This window comes from Chinchilla lanigera, unplaced genomic scaffold (genome assembly GCF_000276665.1).
Source record: "Chinchilla lanigera isolate Chin_1 unplaced genomic scaffold, ChiLan1.0 scaffold00036, whole genome shotgun sequence".
NCBI lineage: Eukaryota > Metazoa > Chordata > Mammalia > Rodentia > Chinchillidae > Chinchilla > Chinchilla lanigera.
The window spans coordinates 17,760,298-17,785,766 of NW_004955437.1; the positions used below are offsets into that span (position 1 = coordinate 17,760,298).

General features: G+C 41.7%; 1 protein-coding gene and 1 long non-coding RNA gene across 4 annotated transcripts in view; both read right to left on the reverse strand.

Annotated features, from left to right (window-relative positions):
- The window catches only part of Adk (adenosine kinase), a 506,600-nt gene that overhangs the window by 480,757 nt on the left and 374 nt on the right, over positions 1-25,469 (reverse strand). The gene's annotated exons all lie outside the window — the stretch shown is intronic.
- On the reverse strand, positions 2,998-4,236 carry LOC102030236. Of its 2 annotated transcripts, XR_001235064.1 has the most exons (3): positions 4,194-4,236; positions 3,637-3,695; positions 2,998-3,191 (listed from the first exon to the last, which is right to left on the reverse strand). It is a non-coding gene; the product is annotated as an uncharacterized LOC102030236 (long non-coding RNA). The 2 variants fall into 2 exon arrangements; XR_261885.2 differs by lacking the exon at positions 4,194-4,236 and having other exon boundaries at positions 3,637-3,869.

Genomic DNA, 25,469 nt, shown 5'->3' on the forward strand with positions numbered 1-25,469 from the left:
CTTGACTAAATCCCCAGCACTGCAAAATAAATTTTAAAAAAGTACATAAAATGTAAAGCCCTAATTTTGCTATCAAAACAACTAATCTTAAGTCTTTAGTTATTTTTAAAGAAATATATTAAAGCCTATGTCACTGAGGGATGATACAGGTCTGCAATATTCAAGTATTTAATCAGTAGCCAGATGTGGTGCACACCTGTAAACCTTGCACTTGAGAGGTTGAGGCAAGAGTAGCCAGGAGTTCAAGGCCAACCTGGGCTGTATGAGACCCTGTCTCCAAAAAAAAAAAAAATCAACCAGGTAAGGATAAAAGTAAAAGTACACTTTCCCAGATAAAAGCAGTTCTTTTGATTCACAGCAACTTCCTTTCCTTGGTCATTTATTCTTTTTTTCCTAATCTTTCCCCATACCCCTTCCATTTAGTCTTTCTCAATACACACACACACACACACACACACACACACACACACACACACACAATTAGTTACGGATTAAGTACTACTTTTGATCAATTTTCTAAGCAATTTCCTCAGAGGCCTACCTTATCCTCTTTAGGTGAAAGCAGTCAATTCAAATCTTTAACTTTCATCAACCTACTTAAAATTTAAACACTTGAATCAAGAAAAGTGTGTCAGGACAGTGGTGACAAACCCCTGTAATGCCAGTACCCTGGGAAGCTGAGGCAGTAGGATTACAAATTCAAATTTAAGCTCAGGTTGGGCAACTTGGCAAGACCTTGTCTCATAAAAATGTAAAAGGGCTGGGGGATGGGGTGGGCAATGGGATATAGCTCAGGGGTTCAATCCACAGTAGCACAAAAAATAATTTTAATAAGTATTTTATTGGCTTATCTACTCTTGGGTTAGAAGAAAACAGATAGCTAACCTCACATAGCTAAATTCCACTAGAAAGCATAACAAAGATGTGGACCCACCTACTAATCTTTTCAACAGATGCTTCACAGCCCAAAATAATAGCAGTGTTCTTTTCAAACAGGACCAGTTTGTTGTTAAGGGTGTAATAAGAAAAGCACTCTCATACATTATTAGTGGGAGTATAAATTAGTACATTTCTAGAAAGCTTTTTGGCACTATGTATGAGAAATTCCATTTGTCAGGCAACTATAGTTAAAAAACAAACTATGAACAAAGATTATTTGTTATTCCAGTTATTTATTTCAGCATTAACAATACCAAAAATTTATCATGTCTTAAAACCAGAAAGAGTATTAATAGTTAAATAAATTACAGAAGACAGTTATGGGGCTATTATGAAATGTTTCCATAAGTGTTATGTTAAGGATATAGGAAAATACCCAAGATATATTAAACAAAAACAAGAAAAGGGCTGTCCTGGGTTTAATTCCCTATACCAGAAAAAGGGAAAAAAAAAAATGCAAGCTTGCAATTTTTTTTTTTTTTTGGTTTTTTGAGACAGACTCTCACTATGTAGTTCAGTAGACTGGCCTTGAACTCACTATATAGCCCAAGCTGGCCTCAAACTTGCAAAATCCTCCTGACACAGCTCACCAAGCAATGGGGTTATAGGCATGCACCACCATACCCAGCCCTAGACATTGATTTTATAATCATAAAATTATAATTGTCTTTTTTTTTTTTCCTTTTTGTCTTTTTGAGACAGGGTCTTGCTATACATTCAGGGTGGCCTTGAGCTCACTTTGTAGCCCAGGCTGGTCCCTAACTCACAAAGATCCTCCTGCCTCAGCCTCCTCAGTGTGGGGATTACAGGCGCCCCCATGACAGACTTAGATCTTGTCTTTTTCAAATGATTTTAAAAAGCAAAACATCCCTACTCTTTTAAAAAAAAAACAAAACCTTGTATTTGTAAAGTCACAACCATTAAAACTAACATTCTTAGGTTGGGCAAGGTAGCCCACACCTATAATCCCAGGACTCACGAGGCTGGGGCAGGAGAACTGCTGCAAGTTGGAGCCAGCCTGAACTACATAGCGAGACCCTGTCTCAAAAAGCAAACAAATGGCCAGAAGTGGTGGCACACACCTGTAATCCCAGCACTTGGGAGGCTGAGGCAGGAGGACCATTGCAAGCTCCAGGCCAGCCTGGGCTAAAAAGTGAGCTCAAGACCAGTCTGAACTGCAGAGGACACCCTGTCTCAAAAAAAAAAAAAAAAGCAAAACATTTTTAGAAGAACTGGGCTTATTTTATACATGTTTCATCTTTTCACATGTAGTTTTTGTGGGGGGAGTGGAAAACCAGGGATTGAATCTAGGACCTAAACATCCCTAGGGTTTTTTTTGCCCCCCAAGATAGGGTCTCCCTAAATTGCCCAGGCTGGGCTCCAACTTGCAACCCTTCTTCCTCACCCCCCAGCATGCTGGGATTATGGGCATACACTACCACTCCTAGCTTGTAAAGACTCTTAAAGACAGAAATAACGAAAATAAAATATCCTTATGATTGTCTTGGTTAATTTTAAATAACTTCACAAAAATTAAAAGTGTAAATATCACTTTAGAGCTTCGCCTAAGAGCCCAGCTGTCATTACATGAATGTGGAATGTTTTCCTTGCAAGCTACTTAAAAATACATCCCCTCATTTAATATTGATAAAGTAATATTTTTAAAGCCATCTATATCGTATTTCAAGAAGAGAAACTTCTTAAAACTTCTGTCTCCCTAAAATAAGTAGTCTGTCATAATGTAACACTCCAGAGCCTAAGAATGTGAAGATGCCATCCTAATCCTGCACCTACCAATAACTTTATTACTTTTTTACCATCAGTTTCCTTATTTGAAACATGTAGGAGTTTGTTCTGGATGACATCTCAGGTCCATTTCAGTTCTTATTAGATAATAAAAGAAAAACTCTCCTGTGTCTCAATACAAATTGGTTGGGTTTTTTTTTAAGAACTGATCAGTTTCTTGGGCCGGGGATATAGCTCAGTGGCACAAGCGCCTGCCTGGCAAGCGCAAGGTCCTGAGTTCAATTCCTGGTACCAAAAAAAAAAAGGAACCGATCAGTTTTAATTATGGACAAGGTTATTGAAACAAACAGTGCTAAATGCATTAACTCTTCCTCAAAAGACCGTAACAGGTTCATTGTTTCCATTTACTATCTGCATAGTCCTAGGTCATTTTTCATTTTAATATCATATATTCCAACACAATACAGTCTTTAAACGAAACTTGACAATTTCTTTCCATGGAGAATCTGAAGAATAAAATAACATTTGGTTGATTGAACTTTATTTAGTGAGAATTTTTAGCGAAACTCCCTCCCCGGCACACCCACACAAGTGCTTCCGTATTTTCAGCAACAACAAATCTCTAAAGCTCAAAGAAAAGCTCTGATCTAAGGGTTCAGGACAGTAGTGCTTCCCAATTACTCATACTGCAAAGAAAATATTTTTTAACTAAACAATCACACTTGTTTCATAATGGAAAGGACATTTTAATACACAAATGTAAAAAGAACATCACCAACAAAAGTAAAAGATAGCTCTTCCCACAGGATTGTTTGGTAACCCTATGTAACAGATTTGTTGTAAAACTTTTCCTTATTTTTATCACTTCACCCTAGACCTAATCTATGTTACTTTAGAAACAAGCTTTTAGGAATCATTCACCCGTCAAATATTTATTGAGCATCTACTTACTAGACACTGGAGATTCAGCAAAGATGAGTAACATGTGCTGCCCCTGCAGAACTTATACACTAAGGGAAAACAGACAAATGAATAATCAAGTAACAAATAAGAATATCAAGTGATTAAATGCACTATCTTTGTTGCATTTCTGTCATAGCAGAGACAAAACAGCTAACACCCAAAGTTAAAGGAGGAAAGGTTTATTTATCTGGCAGTTTGAGAGGTTTTAGTCCATAATCAGCTGGCTCCAAGGCAGAGTGGCATGACCCACAGGAACTGCAGAGGAGAAACAGTTCATAGTGGAGAGAAGGGAGCAAAACAAGCAAGGGAGCTTTACAGTGTCTTTCTGCCCCTTATCTTATCCAGACTACTTAGGGCAGGTAGTACTCACCTAGCACTGATCATGAATCAGCATCATATGCTCTATTATCCAGCCCCCTCTAAAAAAGCCTCACCTATGACCACATGTGGCTGTGGGGGAACATCTAAACACAAGTCAACATTCTGCCCCTAACCCCCCAAATATACATGCATATCCCACTAGGCAGAAAGCATTTAGTCCGTACCTAAAATGTATCAATAAACTTTTTTTAGGAAGGCATTTAGTCTATCTCCAAGGGTTGCCAAAGTACTAACAGTTTCAGCATTGCGGAAAAGTCCAAAGTCTCTTCTGAGATTTAAGGCAAACTTAGCTGTGAAACCCTGTACAAATGAAAAGAAAGTTAAACACTTCCAACATTCAATGGCATAAGATAGACATTTCCATTCCAAAAGTTATAAACAGTGGGATAGCAAAGAATAGGAACAAAACAAGACCAAAATACATCTGTGGCAAGTTGTGAGCTCAGAAGGGCTTCATTGGCTCTGCCCCTACAGCACTGCCAGTGGTTGTAGCTTCCATGGCTTCTCTCTGGGGCCAGCTCTGCTCCCTCCTTGCAGTTTTCCTCAGACCATCCGTGTTCCTGGCTTCTCCAAACTTTTGGGGTCTCCACTGTATCTTTGGCTTCACACTCACAGCTTCATACACGGCCCTTTCAGGAGCATACTGCCTGGCCTCCCAGGTCTTCTGAAATCTGGGTAGAAGTCTTCTTGACCCCACAACTCTTGCATTCTGCATGTACCTAAACCAGCACCATGTGTACAGTGTTAACTGCCAGCTGCAGCAGTAATCAGGCTTGCCTCTCTTGGCTGTAGGGGAGTGCCTATGAACTAAATCCTTTCTTTTCTCTTGGCTGTAGGGAGGAGCAATTTCCCTAGGCCATCACCATTGAGGAACATGGTGCTCTGGGACTCTTCTCAAAGCCAAGTCTTTTACTTCTACAATTCTGAAGCAGCAAAGGGTGGAGTCCTACTGCTTCTTGTAATGCTCTCAGGCCATCTTTTCTGTGGTCTTCTAAACTACTTGGCTTTTCCTTGCTAGTCTTTTCAGTGACTAAATTCTCCTCTGTCCCATCTTTGCAGGCCACAATTTTATTGGAGCTGCCTTTATGGCCCAACTCAAAACACTTTAAATAATTCTGCCAGGCTCTTTGCTCTTGATTCTCAATGTAAATCTGGCTAAAAGCCCCCAACCGTAGCCATGCCACAGCCTCAACATTAGACTGCCTTGAAGTTTCTTCTGCAAGATTAATTAGTCCACCACCCTTAATCTTAGTCTCAGGAAAGTCTCTAGACATAAGCAAAATGCAGACAAACTTTCTGCCAAGGCATAACAGAAATCATCTGGACTCCAACAGCCAATGAAGTCCTTCTTCCCAGCAGAAACCTCCTGAGCCTGGTCTTTACCAGCAACATTTTTATTAGTCTTCTGAGCTCTGACCAGAATCTCCCATCAAGAACGCCTCCGGCATTCCAGCTCTGCTTTTTTCAGCCAGCATCTCTAAACCTTTCCTAACTCTTTCCCTTCCCACAAGCCAGCTCCAAAGGCTCCTAAATCACATGGTCACATACAGTCACAGCAATGACCCCATTGCTCTGGTATCACATTCTGTCTTAGTTTCTTTTCTCTTGTTGCTGAAACAAAATACTCAACACTCAAAGTTAAACAAGGAAAGGTTTATTTGGCTCACAGTCTATAGATGTTTTCAGTCCATAAGCAGCTGGTTCCAAGGCAGGGTGGCTTGGCAGACATGCATCACAGAGCAGAAACAGTTCACAGCAGCCAGAAGGTAGCAAAACAAGCAAGGGACCTTAACAGTGTCTTTCTGCCCATTTTATCTTATCTTGGCTACTTAGGACAGGTAGCACTCACACCCTTAATCCTAGTGCCCTTGAGCCTAGTACTGCATCATGAACCAATTCCAGTGTTACATATCTAGATCCAGCCACCTCTGAAAGAGCCCCACCTATGACCGCATGAGGCTTTGGGGGATCATCTAGACACAAGCCATAACACATGCCATGCAGAGAATTAAAAGCAGCAGATCAGGGTCGAGAAAGCCTGTCTTATGTCGGGTAGTCAGGGAAGTTCTCTTTACCAAGAACAGACAAGTACAAGAAGGGTGTTTCAGACACCCTAGAAGAGAACCCAATTGACCCGGATCTGCAGTGTGAAAAAGGGAAGGGTGGGAGAAACAGCAGTATGTAGGCAGTGTAAGGAGCATTGTATTAGACTTCATGATCTTAGGAAGTTCTGATTTTGTTTCAAGCAAAACAGGAAGCCAGTATAATCAAAGTTTTAAACAAGGAGTGACATGATATCATTTTGTTTAAAAGATCACCCTGGCTATCATGTGGAGAATAAACAGAGGAGCATGAAAGCAGAAAGACCAAATTAGAAACCTATTGCAGCAATCCAAGTAACAGATCACAGTTTGAACCACAAAGACAGTGATGGACATAGAGCTAGCTGGATCTAGGAGACCTTGGGAGGTAGACTGCTAGGAGACATTGGCAGCGTGCAAGTGGGGCACTAAGGGAAAGCAAGGGATCAAGAGTAACTTCTAGGAGCAACTTAGAGGAACAGTTCTGGGAGAGGTCAGGGTTGAAGATACAGATTTAAGACATAGGTTTTTTTCTTTCTAGTCATCCTTACTGAGCAGTACCTACTGTTTTTCTACTCACAGACTAAGAAGAAATGTCAAGGATTTTATATGTAGTTTCATGTGGAAAATACCTTAAGAGGGGAACATTCTACCTTGGCATTGGTTGCAGACAGGGGTATGTATATAAACAGAGTAGGTAAAACTTAGAGGGCTTAGCCTGAGCCAGATGCCATGGTATATAGCTTTTTGCTGGTACTGGGGGCTGAACCTAGGCTCTCTGCATGGAGCTACATCATCTGGTTTTGTTTTGGAGACATGGTCTCGCTAAACTGCCACTCTTGTGCTCTTCCTGCCACAGCCTCCCAGAGTGCTGGGGTTACAGGCATGTACCACCATGCTGGTTATCCATGCTCTCTATTTACAAGTACTATCCAACCTGAATTTACAGCAACCCTGCCAGGATATACCTTACAGAGGTAAACTAACCTGCCCAGAATCACACTTTACAGAACAGAAATCCATACCCTGGCAGTCTGGGAATTAGCCCAGTCTAAGACTAGGGCTAATTCCCACTGCCCAATGCAGCATTGACGGAATAAAGCCAAGATACTCTGACATGTCTGAGAATTTATAAACATCCAAGTTTCACATACTACAATTTCTCCCAGAGGACGATGTAGTGATCCACTCACAGCCATCTGAATAGCTGGAGTCCTATACTTTTGGAACTTGCTTCTCAGTCTTTTTTTTTTTTTTTTTGAGACAGGGTCTGGCTATGTAGTTCTGCCTGGCCTTGAATTCACTGCGTAGCCCAGGCTGGACTTGAACTCATGTCATCCTCCTGCCCAAGCCCCTCAGTGGTGGATTATAGGTGTGCATCACTATGCCCGGCCCAGCCCTTTCACTTTTAAAAACTTCAACCATCTTCAACCAGAACTTCATTTCTGTCAAAAATCGCAAAAGAAAATGTTGACAAATGAAAGCCCCTTTTTAAAAAAAAACCACTGGGCAAGAATTTAGGAGGCTGGGTGTGGTGACACATGCCTGTAGTTCCAGTACTCGGGAGATTGAGGCCTTGAACTCTTGGCAATCCTTCTGCCTCACTCTTGGCAATCATTCTGCCTCAGCCTCCCAAGTGCTGGGACTACAGGCATGCACCACCACGCCTGGCAAAACAAACTTAGATTTAAGTAAAATTATTAACTATTTCATACCAAGAATTTTTTTTTTAATCAGGGTCTCGCTATGTAGTCCACGCAGGCCTCAAATTCAAGGTGATCCTCCTTGCCTCAGGTCCCAAGTTCTAGGATTAGAGGTGTGCACTGCCACACCCGGTCCACACCAAGACTTTTTGAGATGAGAAGTACAGAACACAAATGTTCACACAAGGTGCCACTGTTTAAGGGAGGAGCGGCAGGGGGAATCTTTAGTCTAACTCCTAATGCCTACTGTTCTCCACACAGGAACAAGAAATATAATTGTGTTCTCAGAATTTGCAGGGATGGAGGAGCGCTATTTGTGGTACCCAGGATCGAGTCCAGGCCCTCTGCACTGAGCTACATCTCCAGCCTTTTAAAAAAAAAAAAAACAAAAACAGGCTCCCAACAAGTCATGGAGTTGCCCAGAGGCTGGGTCTGAATTTTTTTTTTTTTTTTTTGGTCTTCTTGAGACAGGGTCTCCCTATGCAGTTCAGGCTGGCCTTGAGCTCACTTTGTGGCCCAGGCTGGTCTCAAAATCTCCATGATCTTCCTGCCTCAGCCTCCTGAGTGCTGGGATTACAAGCATGTGGGTCTAAATTTGTGACCCTCCTGTCTCAGCTTCCCAGAGTGATGGAATTATTGGCATGTACCACCAACTCTGGCCAGAATGTGCAATTTTAACTGAAACATATTCTAAAAAATAATCACTTCTATCTGGTTCTTTTCTAAATGACTGAACTGTTATCAAACACTTTCTTTATCCGGTGTTTTTGAAGAAGGGAGTTGACGAGCAGATTTCTCTGTTTTTAACAAAAATATCACCAGCTCACACTGCCTTTATGTAGAGGAAGGAGTAATTAAATGCAAATGTAATCTTCAGGCATTGTAAGAAGGCAGCTGTTATCACATGCCAAATAAAACTTTTCAGGTAGTGGCAGACAGCAAACTTAAGACATAGAATTTTTAAACCTTAAACTATTTCTTCAAAAACACAGTACATTCAGTATTTCATAGAAAAGCGATATATTTAAACCAAAAATAGATCGAGTCCCCACTGTGCAGAGTAGGGAAGCACTATTCAAAGTCATCATCCTGAGGGCTAGGGGTGTATTCCACAGCAAGCCCTGTCTAGCCCATGAGGGCCTCCTGGTTCCATGCCCTGCACCTCACATGAAAAACAGTAACAATCATCATCATCTTTCAAAAGGAACTAACAATTAAAAGTGTGGCTATATAATTCAGTCACACTTTTCAAAACATTTAAATTGTAGCAAATTAAAAAACAGCCATCATTTCAGCCAGCCAAGGCAGCACATGCCTGTGCTCCCGGTTTCTTGGAAACCTGAAGCAGCAGGATCACAAGTTCAAGCCCACCCTGGGCAAGTTAGCAAGACTCTACCTCAAAATTCAATTTTTTTTTAAAAAAGGGCTCTAGATACAGTTCAGTACAAAGGCCGTGGGATTAATCCCCAGCTGCATGATGAAAGTTCCAACTTTTGGATGGCAAGAGTCTTTCTCCTTTCCGCTTAATTCTGGGCCAGCTTGGGACTCCTCTGACTAATAGCGTACAGGAGTGAGTGTGATTGTGCCAAATTCCGGTCCAGCCTCCCTGAGCACCAGCTCTGCCTTGGTCTCTGGGGATCTCAGGCTGTCACATGAGCAGTCCATCTCACTGCTCAGAAAGGATCCAAGTACGTGAGAGGGGGAGAAGCCCAGCTGAGCCTGAGCCTGAGCCTGAGCCTAGCCAGCAGTCACCCTCACCAAGGCACCAGCTAAAGATAAGCTGGACCCTCCAGGCCAGCCCGCTGTCAACCAAATACCTCCAAGCAATACTACTCAGCACTGCCAGCAACAGGAGAATAAAAGGACAACCCATGCCTGAACTCCTGACCCACAAAAGCATGCAATCTAAGAAAACAGTTATGTTAAATCACTAAATTGCGGTACAGAAAACCAGACTCACTGGGAAAAATACACTTTACACTGCAATTCAGTATCTTTTGAAACAGGGTCTCGCACTATAGCCCAAGCTGGCCTCAAATTCACAACTATCCTCCTGCCTCAGCCTCCTGAGTGCTGGAATTATAGGCCTCTGCTGGCACAACTATTTTGTACATATATTTAATTACAACCGTGTTTCAAAAAGCACTGTTTTTTAACTCTACTTTTTTTTTAGTATACACTACTTACGTTACAAGTGAAGTACAAGTCTAGATAGAAACCTCAATAAAACCACATGTCCTGACTCCTGATCCAAAGGCTTTTTTCCTTGTACCATGCTAATGACCCAGAGGTATCATATACTGTTTATAATCAGAAGTCTTTCAGGAACCCACATCCATATCTCAGAGACAAGTAGAAAGCTGAAAAATTACACAGGGGTCATGAAATAAGAAAGAGCTAAGAGAAATTGACTCTTTAAAAATTTCTTGTGTTTTTAACTTCTTGTACAAAGACCTACATTCCCTCCCTCCAAGTCCCTCTTCCTGCAGTTTTAAAATATTACCCAATACAAATAAAATGCTGCAATCCTATCCTTAAGTATGAGCATTTGGAGAAAAGAAGGATAAAGTGGAAACAAAGCTTTGTAAATAAGGAGGGGAAGAGAAGTTGGAGAGGACCGCAATGGGGAAAAATGAGGTACCAAGATCTATCAAGTATGAGTACAAATTCCCTAGGATGAATGTGATCCTTATGTATATCTAACTGTACCAATAAACTTAATTTAAAATTGAGCATTTCACATCTTTACAAAAGTTACTTTTTAAAATATGGCATGGGGGGCCAGGGATATAGCTCAGTGGCACAAGCACCTGCCTGGCAAGCACAAGGTCCTGAGTTTGACTCCCAGTACCAAAAAAAAAAAAAAAAAAAAAAAAAAAATATATATATATATATATATATGGCATGGGGGCTGGACCAATGAATGAGAGCCAAGGCTAACTGTTGCCATAGCTCATTTCTTTTTCCTTTTTTATTTTTTGTACTGAGGATTGAACCCATGGCCTTCACATTGAGCTTCATCCCCAACCCTTTTTTATTGTGAGATAGGATCTCACTAGGTCACTGTGTTGCTCAGGCTGGGCTTGACTACATGATCTTCCTGCCTCAGCCTCCCAGTGCTGGGATGACAGGCATGCACCACCATACCCGGCTCCCGTGGGTCATTTCTAATGAAAAAGAATTTTCATTGCCACCATCTCAGATCTGGTAGAATGGTTTTACGGGATTTTAAATTATTAACAGTATTAAAAGATTAACAGCTTCTTAGACGATTACTAGTAATTGTTCCAAGCATAATACAGGAATACTTTTTGAAGCAAATAGTCTGTTTAATCATTGTTGATTGGGTCGAGGGTATAGCTCAGCGGCACAAGCGCCTGCCTAGCAAGCCTAAGGTCCTGAGTTCAATTCCTGGTACTAAAAAAAAACAAACATCATTGTTGATTGCTGTTTGCACAATACCTAAAATTGCAGATAATTAATAAAATATTAAAATAAGAGAGAGTCAGGTCTAAATCCTACCTTGGCAACTTACCGTGTGATCTCTGGCACATCATCTGAACTCTACGTTGGTGGTGGTTACCCTTATAACTGCTAACACCACGGTCATAAAATTCAAATTGTTAGCATCAAGGAAAAGCACAAAATCTCTGAAGTAAGTTAAAACTTAATAAAAATTGTTGTTAACTAGAATATTTTTAACTCTAACACACAGACAAAATTGGTTTGCTCCAGGCATTCATTAGAAAACACAATCTGCACAAAATTCACTTGCAAAGCAAGCCATTAAGGCCATCCTGCAAGAGAATGAGGGGGCGGGAGGGTGGTGCGGCAAAGTTTAAACAAGAAAACTTGCAAAAGTCTTAAACCAGATTACAAAACACATTGCCCCAGACTTTCTTTAAATAATGTGTTTATCTAGCACATGCAGAATTCACTTTGACAACTTTCAATTAGTACCTTCTTAGTGTAATATAAAGAGCAAAAAGGGTGAGTGTAGGTCCTGAGTGTGAATGAGCGCTCACTATGGAGGGACTCAGCCTCCCTGGATCTATTTCCTCAGCGAAGGTCAATTGCGAGGGTAAGAAAAAGTAAGCAGGGTGTAGTGATGCACACCTGTGATCTCAGCAGCACCTGCGGCTGAGGTAGGAAGAAAGTTTGAGCCCACCCTCGGCAGCCTAGTGAGGCCCTGTCTCAAAATAAAAGGGCTGGATGTAGCTCAGTGTGAGGGCCCTGGGTTCTATCTCAGTAGCACCCCCAAAAAAAGGAAGAGAAGGGAAGTAAAAGAAAATGTAAGTAAAAACACATGACATTTACATTTTCTTTAAATGTTATGCTCATCTAGAAACAAAAAAAGCAGATATAAAAATAATTAAGATGTATTATGTACATGTACCAGCTCCCTACAATGAATAGGCATTATGACTGCAAACACTTATTAATACAAATTTAATTTTTTTTTTTTTAAATCAGCCAGGCATAGTGGCTCACACCTGCAATCCCAGCACTCAGGAGGCTGAGACAGAAAGAGAGCTGTGGGTTCAAGGCCAGCATCGGCTTCATAGTGAGTTCAAGGACAGCCTGAACTGCATAGAGACCCTGCCTCAAAAAACCAAAACAGAAAACAAAATTATAAAAAAAAAAAAATCCAAAGAACACTGACACCTCATTTCCTGTTCCAGAGCATAATGGGAAGTTTTAAAATTTGGGATTAAAAAAAAAAAGACTTGGGATCAAATTTCATCTTGGATACTTACTAGCCGTGTTGCCCCAATAATGTAACTTAACCTCTCTGGGCTTCAATTCTCTGCACTGTAGGACACAAATATTCAACTCTGATTTTAAGTACTTCATCAAGCACAGACAACCTAAAGAGTCTTAAACATGTTCAAGGAGTTTCCAAATATCACATGAAACTGAGAAGCCACATCTGGCTGATTTGAGATAGGCCGCTGCTTTCCTAACCAGTGCCATGACTTGCCGGAAATCTCAACTGTAGCAGGGAACACTTTCACCCTCCCCCGGAATTTCCACTCTCACCATCTCCTCCCACCCCTGCTCCTCCTCCCACTCCCACCAGCACTTGCAGTGGTATCTCAGCGGGAAAGGCTGACAGAGCCTGCTCTAACCTGTCTCAGGAGATAAAGAAGCTGCACCTGGGCCAGCCGGAAAGTATTTAAAGACTGCAGACACCTGACTTGGTACCTACAAGATACTACCAAGTCTTTGCATGAATGCAGTCAAGCTGCACATAGAACAAGTCAGAGATCCCTGGAGTGGTCTTTTTTCCCATCAGTGGAAAAATGTGCTCCTCTTCCCTTATTTGTACTGAATCTAAGAAGGAATGCTGCACACACAGGGGAAAAGGAGTACATGAAGAAAGGGCTCTTGGTTTTATGGAGGAGAATAAAGCAAAGATCTACAGCTGAAAATTTATATATAGGACACCAGTAGGACATTCAAATATCAGAACTATCAAAAGCAGTCAAACCTATGTAGGAAAGAATCCATATACACACACAAAAAGAGACAAATCTCCTGGAGTTACTTTACCAAAATAACTACTTTTAATGATAAACGTTTAGCACTACTAACTGGACTTAATAACATAACCAAGTTTGATTGTAATGCCTCAAATAAAAACAATCCAATTCTATGTATTTGCACAAGCACTGCTAAGTAAAACAGAGAATTCTATCATCACTCTTTAGTGTTTTCATGTGCTTTATTTAACCTACTGTTTGAAAAAAAAAAAAAAAAATTCAACATTTTAGGCCTGGGGATTTAGCTCAGTGGCAAAAGCACCTGCCTGGCAAGTGCAAGGTTGTGAGTTCAATCCCTGGTACCAAAAAAAAAAATTAACCTGGTGTCCTGAGCTAAAACTGGGATAGCGCTTCATCCCGAGTGTGAGAACAGGGACAGAACCATAGGTGTAAGTCTACCACTTCTACAGTGCAAGGCTTAAATCTTTAATGAGAGGCACTAAAAATGATAACTCTGCACTGTTGAGAAGACAATGTGGAAAATCATTTTAGGAGGAACCTAAGGCTTCTTCACTGACGGCCATAAAACAAGCAAATGTGGTTAACCTCAAAGGCAACACACGTGAACTTTTTACTTGTAAAGAAGATAATTTTCTTGTGTTTCAATCTGTTTCGTTAAAAACTTAGACAGCTTTTTTTAGACACTTCAGTTCTAGGGCTCAGAGAGTAAAACAGCTGATTTTCCCGTAGGAGTCTTAAAGGGATGTGTGAAAACCTCAGACATCTGCATCTGACTCCTTTGTTTCATTCAGCTTGCGAGTGACCCCTCCTGGATGAGTCAAAGGAAACACTCTTGAAAGAGCAACTGTGGCATTATATCCATTGGTTACATCGTCCATTATGTGACACAGCACCGTATGAAATTCTGCTGCCTGCCTTGCTTTTGGAGTTCTAATCACACTTACTAATTAAGGACTTGGTAACCCGGGGACAAGAGTCGTATTGAGACAGGAGGTAGGGTGTGGCAAAGCAGACTGGGGAAGTAATCGGGACCTATTAATTACAGGGTCCTAGGACAGCACCAAATAATTCCCAGCACACACAGAACTTCTCGTGGGCTCCCACAAGATGAAGACATGTAGGGACACAGACACCACCCGAGCCTGCTTTCATGTCTTCACAGTAGCCCACCCCTTCACAGTGTCTCCCAGCCCAGGATGTACTTTTATTTTTGCTCTTTTTCCTCTTTTCCGCTTTTGTTCGGCCCAAGTTCACTCTGCAGAGCCAGTTCTCTCTTACCCCTTCACCCTTCACTTTTCCAATAAACTTTTGGCACTATTTTTGGTTTGTTTCTTTCAATTCTTTGTCTGAGGCAAAAATGACCTGGAACACATTTAATTTGGTGAGTCATTTCTAAAGGAACTACCAATTAACATTATCCCTGTCACAGGTCATTGAGATCATGTTTGTAAATTCCCACTTGGAACATCCATCCTCCACCAAAAAAGCAATTTCACTATATTAAAAAAAGACAGAAAACACTGACCATGGGGTTTTGCTAAAATGTTACTCTAAATAGATTTGTTGAGAGAATTCTTCCCAGGAACAAACACAAGAAATGATCGCCATAGTCAAGCCTACCAGCAACAGAAAGAAAAGAAATGCCATCTAGGAATGTGATTCTTGCCTCTGCTGCTTCTGCTGCCCTCACTACCTGACTGACTTTGCACTTACGCTCACTCCATAAACAAGAAAATCAAAAGGTCAAAGAACCAAAAAATATTTTAAGGTAAGGTTCTATCACCTCTCATAAATACGTTAGAATTACAGCTAACACACGGATCTGCTTTGCACTGCTGAAAACTACAAATGTAACCTTAAAACACTTTTAGAGTTAAGAATTAACAGAAAGAGCCTATTATGTTGCAATGAAGCAATCCGTTTTGAGACAGTAAAGCATAGGCAGTTAGTGTCCTGACTCTACGAAGTAACAGGCAAGATAGAACATGTGTGTATGGTACACTACAGAAATGCAAAGTACAAAGTACAAACAGCAAGAAGGAGCCATTTCCAAGCTGGGTGAGCAGGAAAGTTTCATGAAGATGACAGATGCTGGACCCTGAAGAAAGACGGTTCTTTTGGTTTGGTTTCGGTGAAGGGGATAGAGAAGATAAATACCTTTTATACATGCTACGATGGATTTTCTCTTGATGAAGGACGACACACCTCCATCCTCACTCTACTAGGTCCTCATGGAGGTGGTGTTAGGGTCCTTTTCAGTGCCCATCCACTTCCTCCGACCCAGACACAGCCATCTTCACTGGGGGACACACACTAACACCACACACGCCCCCAGCATGCACACACAAACACCACACTGGGGCTTGGAGGAATGCACCCAAAGCTGGCCAAAATCCCCACCAGTAACTGGTTCAAAGGGGCATGTCACCCAAGTACAACCAATCAGAATCCTCTCAAAACTGAGGCCAGGGTATGGAAAAAATCTTTTGGGGGTCTTAATGACATTTTGGCTTGGACTTGAGAGCTCCTGTGACATACTGAGATGGCCTGTGTGAAAGAAATGATTCCTGAGGAAATTCCAGGCAAGAGAAGCACCACTACAGACTGTCATAAGTATGACTATTTAGCATCATAACAGTACAGAGTAGAGACTGGAAGAAAAACCTAGCAATTGCAAAATTATGGTTCCTAACTTTTTTTTTTTTTTTGGCTTGGTATGGTGGTGACTATTTAAATATTTTTGTTTTTTGAAACAGGATCTCACCATGTAGTTCAGACTGGCTCTGAACTCTCTATGCAGTTCAGGCTGGTCTCCAACTCATTGCAAACTTGCTGCATCAGCCTCCTAAGTGCTAGGATTACAGGCATGCACCACCATGCCAGGCAAAAGCTATTTAAATTATTCAATAGAAGTCTACAATCCCTTTCTTGAATCCTAGAGTCAAGCATATTTCATTTTTCTTTTTCCTTTTTCTTTTTTGAGACAAGGCTTCGCTATGTAGTTCAAGCTGGCCTGAAACTTACAGCAGTCCTCGTGCCTCAGCCTTCTGAGTGTTGGAATTACAGGTGTGCACCACCACGCCCAGCAGCCAAGATTATTTCATAATTAAGAATGTAGGGCTGGGGATATAGCTCAGCGCACAGCACCTGCCTGGAAAGCACAAGGTTGTGAGATCGATTCCTGGTACCGGAAACAAACAAACAACAACAAAAAAATGTAATGGACCTGAGAAAGTCTGACAGTTTATGCACTACATATTTTAAAAACACCCAGGAGAAATCATACAGCATGCCTCTTACAGACACTAATATTTCTACCATGAGGCAGACACACTTCTATCAGACAAACACTACAGAGAGCTTCATATCAAGTTTTGTTGCCAAATTAACTTATTTCAAACTTAAAAAAACAAACTTCTAGCTTGCAGACTTGGGATTTCAGAAATACAGGTCAAAAGACTGCAATAAACACTAGTCATAATTTTTTTCACGAATCTTCAAATGTACTTGGTATCCCAGAGGTTCACTCTCTAATGGTGATATTTAGCCACTTGGCACTTAGCTAAACATGTATTAGTGCACAAAACATTTCTCCAGCTAAGGACCAAGAGTCCTACCAGGTATGGTGGTGCAAGCTTGTAATCCCAGAGGCTGAGGGAGGATCACCATGAGCTGAAGGCCAGACCAAGCTACACAGTGAAATTCCAAGCTAGCCTGAACTACATAGCAAGACCCTGTTTCAAAAAACAAAGCAGAAATACAAGAAATAAATAAAAACAAGAGTTCAAATACACATGCATAGCATAGAAATGTATGAAAATACAAAAAAATTAATAATTTTACTTTTGTTTTGAGACAAGTTTCGCTGTATGGTCCAGGCTGGCCTTGAACTCACTATGCAGCCCAGGCTATCCTTGATTTAGAGGTGATCCTCCTGCCTCAACCTCCCTAGGGTTGGTATTACAGGCGTGCACCACCACACCCAGCATGCATTCATTTTTGTAACTGGGGATTAGATCCCCAGCCCTTATTTTCATATTTAATTTTGAGACACGGTCTCACTAAATTGCCCATGCTGGGATCGGTGAATTTATACATGTATACCACTACCCCAAGCCAAAAAAAAGTTAAATTCACAGTCCTTCCACCTAGATATAACTGATATTTTTTAGAATTTTTTTCAGAGATGAGGTCTCATTGTGTAATCCAGGCTGTTCCCAAACTCCTGGGTTCAAGCAATCCTCCTGCTTCAGCCTTGCAATTAGGTGTGACTGCAGGCTTGTACCATCATGCCATCACCGTTAAATTCCTGCTATCCAAATTTTCACTCTTTCCATATGTTTATACTGTGTAAGTAGGATCAAAATCTGTCTAGTTGCAGTATAGATATTTGCTTACTCCTACTAGGTACATGGAGGACCCTTTCAACCTGAAGACTTTTTTTTTTTTTTTTAACCTGAAGACTTTTAATTCTACCAAATTTCCAGCCACTATCTCTTTCAATGTGGCTTCTCCACCATGCATATTATTTTCTGTTTGGAACCCTCATTTAGATGTAACCCAGTGCTTCACAATTTATATTATCTTTTCACTTTTCTGTGATACATCTGGGCAAGTGACTCAGTACTCTCTATCAACTCATTAATTTTCCCCTTCAAATGTCTGTCTAGTTTAACCTATTTTGTTTTTGCTTTAATTTCAATAACTCCAATTTCTCTTTTTATAGAGCAATCTATCGCATATCTACCTATTTATGATTCATAATATGTTGCAAATTTTTTTTTCATTTTACTGAAGATACATATAATGATAATTTCATCACAGGGAGTTTGTACCTGTACATGATATATCTTGCTGCTGCTTTATCCCCATTCCCCTGCCCTCCCTTCAACCCCTCTTATATTTGTTGTTGTTGTTGTCTTTTTGAGGCAGGGTCTCACTATGCAGTGCAGGATGGCCTTGAGCTCACTTTGTAGCCCAGCCTGGCCTCGAATTCGCAATAATCCCCCTGCCTCAGCCTCCCGAGTGTTGGGATTACAGGCGTGCGCCACCATGCCCGGCTTATATTGTTTTTGATAAGCATTATTTCTTATCGTTTTTGAGAGATCTTTAAAATATTCATTTTGAAATCACTCTAATATTTCCTTAAAATTGCCAGCAAATTTAAGTCCTGGAGGCTGTATGTATGTATGGTTTTTTGGTTTTGTTTGTTTTGAGACAGAGTCTCAATAGTATTCAGGCTGCTTTGAACTCACTATGTAGGCCAGGCTGGCCTGGAACTCACAGTGGTCCTCCTGCCTCAGCCTCCCGAGCACTGAGATTACAGGTGTGAGCCACCTTGCCCAGCTGTACTTATTTTTTTGTTTTGTTTTGTTTTTTCTGGTACCGGGAATCAAACTCATGACCTTGTGCTTGCCAGGCAGGCACTGTGCCACTGAACTAAACCCCCCAGCCCCCTGTACTTATTTTTAAGGGTCTTCCTCAGAATTTCACAGGCTCAGACTCTGCCGTTCTCTCCCCAGTAGTTTGTAGACAGAACACTCCTAATTAGAACCCATGGCCTCCAACCCCAGTGCTCCTGTACCAGGGGATCACAGGGAAGTTATGGTTCCTGACTCTGAGCCATCAGCAGCTTGGCCATTTCAGAACCAGGTCCACAGCTTTTTAAAGTAACAGCTGAGAACAGATGAGTTCAGCCTTTTTCATCGAACTCAGCCCAGGTCTTAGTTTCAACCGGGTGTCTGGTTCCCATTCCCCTGCACAGAATTGTTCCCACCAGCTCCTGAGCCCAGGGTCTAACTGCATTCTTTCTTTTCCAGTCAGTCCCCTGGAGTTGTTTATCTTGCGTACATCTACATCTTTTCTCTTTAAATTTGTTATTGCTACATCTGGAGAATAAGGAGCCAGGAAAGATAGGTAATACCGTAAGAACTAACACTTGTCTAAAACTTACTACTATATGCTACTTTCTTTTTTCAGACAGCATCTTCCTTTATATTCTAGGCTGGCCTTGAGCTCACTATGTAGCCCAGGGTGGCCTCGAATTCACAGCGATCCTCCTGCCTCAGCCTCCTGAGTGTTGGGATTACAGGGAGGTACAATTATGCCTGGCCTGCAAATCTTGTATTTTCTTACTAAATCTCTCTCCATCTCATGAGGTTGATACTCTTACTATACTCATTTTACGGGTAAATTAATAGAGGCATGAAATCAGACATGGTGGCACAAGCCACTTGGGAGGCTGAACCAAGACGATCACTGTGAGTTCAAGGACAGCCTAGGTTACAGTGAGTTCAAGACCAGCATACATAGTGAGGAATATATGGCAAGGCCCTGTCTGAAAAAAAAACAAAAACAAATACACTGTCTCAAAGGGAACAAAAACAACCCAAGGCATGAGATAAATAGGTAATCTTCCCAAGATACCAACTGATAAGGACCAAGAATCAAAGCACAGATAGATGTCTGATTCCAGAGACCATGCTGTTTTTCTGCTTTTGGTTTTGGTTTGTTTTTTTTTCAGACAGGGTCTCACCATGTAGCTCAGGCTGGCTTTGAACTCACTATATAGCCCAGGCACTGGCCTTGAACTTGTATCGATCCCCTTGCCTTAGCCTCGCAAGCACTGTGCACCCACAGACTATGCTCTTTAACCAGTTATTTCCACCCCTCCTAGAAAGCCTTCTATAAATTTTACCCCTGCCTAACCACACAGAGTTAACTGTGAACACTTTGCACATAGGATTAATTGACAAAAAGTATAACTATATTCCAGGTTGAGAAAAGCACTTCAGCCTCATGTCTTGTTCACTGTAATGTTACTCAGTCTGGGCCTGTCCCTAAAATCAGAAATGTAATCTTCAATGCCCATCTTTTCCCTAAAGCCCTTTCCCCTTCCCCAGATCCTGTGCCTGTCTCTGGGTCCCCACAGCTATCCATGCAGGCTTTCCTCTGGCTCTCCCAAACCTTGCCCTCACATGCAATACTCAGAAAAAGACCCTAAGAGCATCCAGGCAAAGGAGCTTTTATTTTCCACAACTTTATAACCCAAGGTCTTCATTTTATTTCGTCTTTTTGCAAAAGGGTCTCGCTATGCAGTTCAGTCTGGCTTTGCGCTCACTTCGTAGCCCAGGCTGGTCTCTAACTCACAATGATCGTCCTGCCTCAGCCTCCTGAGTGCATGCACCACCATGCCTGGTCAAAGTCTTAATTTAATTTAATTTTATTTTATTTTTTGTCTTTTTGAGGCAGGGTCTCGCTATGCAGTTCAGGCTGGCCTTGAGCTCACTTTGTAGCTCAGGCTGGTCTTGAACTCACAATGATTCTCCTGCTTCAGCCTCCCAACTGCTGGGATTACAGGCGTGCAACACCACGCCCGGCCAAAGTCTTAAATTTAAAAGACTGAATTAGTGAATGTAAGCGAGAGGCCTGCAATATCATATAAAAACAGCCAAACTCTATTTCACGCTGATTATAGGGTCCAGAAAAGTGAAAGTTACCAGTCCAACTCTATGCCAGAAACATTAGTGAAACAACTCCTAAGAACCCTCAGTCATGCTTCCTCTTTCCTGGTTGCATGTATTTTCCTAACTTAATCCTCATTTCAGACCACTCTGGGAACAGTGTATTTGGTTTACAAAAATAAAAAGAAGAGTTTTCTGAAAGAAACACAACATGCTTTCAAGAGGACAACTGAAGGTGTTGCTTGATCACCCGAGATACTTAAGAGATTCCTAGGCACATTACCCAAGCGAAACATAGGTTCATCAGGAATAGAGGAAAAAAAAAAAGCTTCCACCCAAATGAAATGCTTGGAAGCAGTATTTGGGAAATATTTGCTGACTGGAAAACTGAAGTCTGGTTCCATTTTATTATTACTAAAACATGACTCTTACACAAGCTTTAATTGCCAATGTCAGAGGGAGTTAGGATGTGGGCTTAGTATCCAAAATCCTTCCAAACACGAACTTCAGAGTTTACCCGTGAGTTGCTATGACTAAGCAGAGCTATGCCTGAGGAAGCTCAGTACTAGAACCGGAGGTGGAGAAACCACTGTAGTCAGGAATCCAACACAAAATTCAAGTAACAAAGGAGAACTTTGGAGACAGGAAGGTCAGCAATGCCACGAACAGATACATGAACCACGAAGGTGCAGGCTTAGGACAACAAACGGACTTCGCTGGTGTCATGGTTTAGATCTGGGTGTCCCGTCGTCACCCCCCCCCCCCAGCCTCACATGTTCGGAAGGTTACTGGATGGTGGAGGTGCCATTCGCTTCAGTGACGCCTCCTCTTATGAGTTTATGCGCTGTTAGGAGGCGGGGCCTGGCCGGTGAGCTGGAAGCTCAGATCCGACTCCCTGGCTCCCCCTGGGGGCAGCTTTTCTCTGCCCAGGCGCTTCCAGCTTGCCCCTTCTGCCTTGGAGCCAGCGGACCAGCCAGGATTGATTCTTCTAAAACCGTGAGCCAAAATAAACTTCTGCTTTAGGTCGTGGGTGTTGAGTATTTTGTCCAGGCGACAAGCAAGTGCCTAACACAGCTGGGTACATATGACTTGGAAAGTCAACAAGGCCAGACCACCTACAGTTCAGTAAACAGCTGCAGCTTTCTCCCAGCCCTGCCTCCAAACGAACTTTTCTATAAAGGCAGGTAACCTGCTTCCCACCAGATTAACTTCTAGTCATCTTAAATAATACTCAGGTGTCATCTTCCCAAACCTCACTTCCTACCAGGAGGATGGAGAATAAAATACACACACACACACACACACACACACACACACACACACACACACACACTGTATATTCCCCAGTTTTTAGCCCCATGCCTAAAATAGCGTGTACTTGAAAGACAGACTACAAGAACAGACCTGGCATGTGCTCAACAAGCTTTGGAAGGCGCTGCATCCTCCTGGAGGTGACCGCTGAAGACCTGAACGTGGGCAAGACTTCCAAAAGAGAGAAAAGAAAGCTAGTCCTAAATATAGGTCATCATCATGGAACATCTTCATCTAAGCAGTAGTTTCCAAAAATGTGTCTTGACTTTTGTGTTTTTGAGACAGGTTCTCGGTGACAGTTTTGGCCAGACCTCTCTCTGGTGTAGGAGTGTCCTGTGTGTTGCATGATGTTTGACAGCATACATAAAATCTACCTACTGATAGCACTTCCCTCCAGATAATGTTTCCCGACTTTGCCAAATGTCCCCTTTAAGTATAAAATTTCCCCTGTTGAGAACCACTGCCCTAGAGCTAGCTGAAACTTCTTTTCCTGACATCTACAAATATATCTCATTAATTTACTTGTTCGTCACTGACTGATTCAGCATTTTTTTTTTTTTTTTTTTTGAGACAGCGTGCTTGAACTCACTAGGTAGCCCAAGCTTGCCTCCAGCTCTTCCTGCCTCAGTCTCCTGAGCAGGCATACACCAGCACATCTGGCACTACACATTAAATTAAGCTTAGAATTTACAAGCCATTCTCAATAGTTAACCCAAACCAGTAGCTGTCCCTTAACTGCCAAAAAGTCACCATAGCTTAATTCAGTCTAAATGTATTACCATACTGCAACCCTGAAAACCAAACTACTATAGTATAATAAAAGCAGTAACAGCCAGCTGTACGTGGTGACTCATACCTGCAACCCCAGCACTCTGGGAAGCTGAAACAGGAGGATCATAAGGTGGAGACCAGTCTGGGCAACTTACTGAGACCCTGTCTCTCAAAAAATGAAATTTAAAAAAAAAAAAAAAACTTGAAGTTACTTTCAATTAAAAAAAAAAATGAAATTAAACTAAGTGGCTGGGTGTGTAGCTCAGTGCAAAGGCCTTGTGTTCAATCCTGAGTAACACACACACACACAAAGTAAGAACGGCCAAAGATCTGGGCATGAAACCAGAGATTTGTCCTGATATTCAAAATGTTTAATCTTTTAGCTTCATGTCTACAGGTACCATTAAGTTAATATTGTATAATGTGAATTTAGTTACCTAAGGAATTTTTTTTTTTTTTTGGTTTTTCTCCGGTACCAGGAACCGAACTCACGACCTTGCGCTTGCCAGGCAGGCACTTTGCCGCTGAGCTAAATCCCCAGCCCCTACCTAAGGAATTTTACGAGTTCTAATACATACTAGTGGCATGCCTACTTCCTTATTAGTAAAATAGACATAATTACAAGATATAATAAAAATATTAATAAAAAAAAACCCTACAGCAAAAGACACATCACCATTAATCCCCTTAAAATATTCCCCTTTGTTTCAAACATACTTATCCATTGTTGTTCCACTTTTGAAGCAGTTCTGGAGTCCTTGTTCCTGTGTGTCTTTAAGAGGTGTGATAAAAAAATACAATGAACACTGCCCCGAGTGCCATCCAGTGGAAAGGCCGGCTGCTACACACATCTGCTGCTTCCTTACCCACCTTATTCACAGAACCTGCCTCCTCCCCAAAGTCAAAATGGCCATGAAAGGTAAATGTGTTCAATCTACTCAGGACACTGAGGCAACTATGACAGCACAACCGAAGACACTCACAAAACAGGACTCTTGGTACTGCTTCAGAAAAAGCAAGAATGATGGGTTAAGTGTGTTCAAAGCAGGGAGCGGGGTTGAGGGGCATTGAAGGCAATGTGTCTCTAACTGTCAATAATTTTTTTAATTTAAACATTCACTGTAATTTCTCATCACATCTCATATACTATCTACTTTATCAGGTTGTTGTAGAATTGAGCTAAAATATATAAAATGTTTTAACAAGGCCTACCATAGACACATTTAAGTATTAAACATTATCTTTAAGACTGCATAGGCAGCCTGGTGTAGTGGTACACATCTGTAATCCCAGCACTCTGGAGGCTCAGGCAGGAGGATGCCTCAAGTTTGAGGCCAACCTGGGCTATAGTGAGTTCAAGGTCAGCCTAAACTACACAGCTAGACCTTGTCTTTAAAAAAAAAAAAAAAAACATAGACAAATACAGGCATATCTTGGAATACACAGTCAAACTTGCACCCGGATTCCCAGAGTTCCTATTTCTTGTTTTTAAATGTTTCATTTGGACTTCAATAATGTGCTTTCCTTAAGTCATAGAGCTAAAATAAATAGGAAAGCAACATGGAAGTGAATCAACATTATATAAAAGCATTATTTTTATTTTTAAAATAATGGCTGCTTTTGTTTAGTAGAGCAGCAGGGGAAACTTGCACCTGTCTTTCAATTCGGTGGGTGTTTGGTGACAGAGGTACTTTCTAAGGAAATATTTTCATAAAATGCAGAATAGACGAAGCACATGGCTTTGAATCAGGTAGCTCTAATTCAAAAGATTTTACTTTACTAGACATAGTTTGTATGCTTAAAATAAAAATAAAATATTACGAATTATAAAGTATTACATTCTCCGTATAAGGTAGGCACACTAACCCCTTGAGGGTAGTTCGAATTTATCAAAGGCACTAGCAGATCATTCATTTAAAACAGCATGTGCGCACACCCCCAGGATCCTAAGCATTTTTTCCACTGTAAATAACTTATTCTTTAGGTGAAGAGCGGTACTGGAAGAAATGGAATTTGTCAGTAGTGTACCCAGTTTTTTCATTGGTTTGATGTCTATTTTTAGATAGGAGAATCACCACCCTCCCAATGAACATTTCTAAGTCATCAAGGCTTGTGCCTGCAGCACTTGATACTTATTAGGAAGAAATGTCTGAACGAATGACGGTTTTTATGAGTAAAAGTTGCAACATTACATGTGCCACTGACAGGTGTTCGGGGCAGAACCGTTCTCGTCGCTGCCAAAATGTGCAAACAAGCGGGAATAATCAGCCTTTCCGAGCCACCCCGCCGAAGGCCGCCCCGCCAAGCCTGGGAGGCATGGTCTGGGTTGGCGGCCCCGCGTCTTCGAAGGTGCCGGCTTTCCCAGCGTGCACGAAAATGAAGGTCAAGGCGCCCTTCCGCGACACTTCCGGAAAATCTCCAATTTTATCTTTGCCCCAGGGCAGAGCAAGCGCCGGCCCTCTCCCGCGTGTAGCACCCAGGGAGGGGAAGGTGGCAGCCTAGGGACGCTGCTCCGGACCGGTCCTCAGGGGTCGCAGCAGCCCAGCCACGACGGGCTCCCACGTGGAGCCCGCGGCGGGATCGGCTTTGAATCAGGCCCCCCCGGCC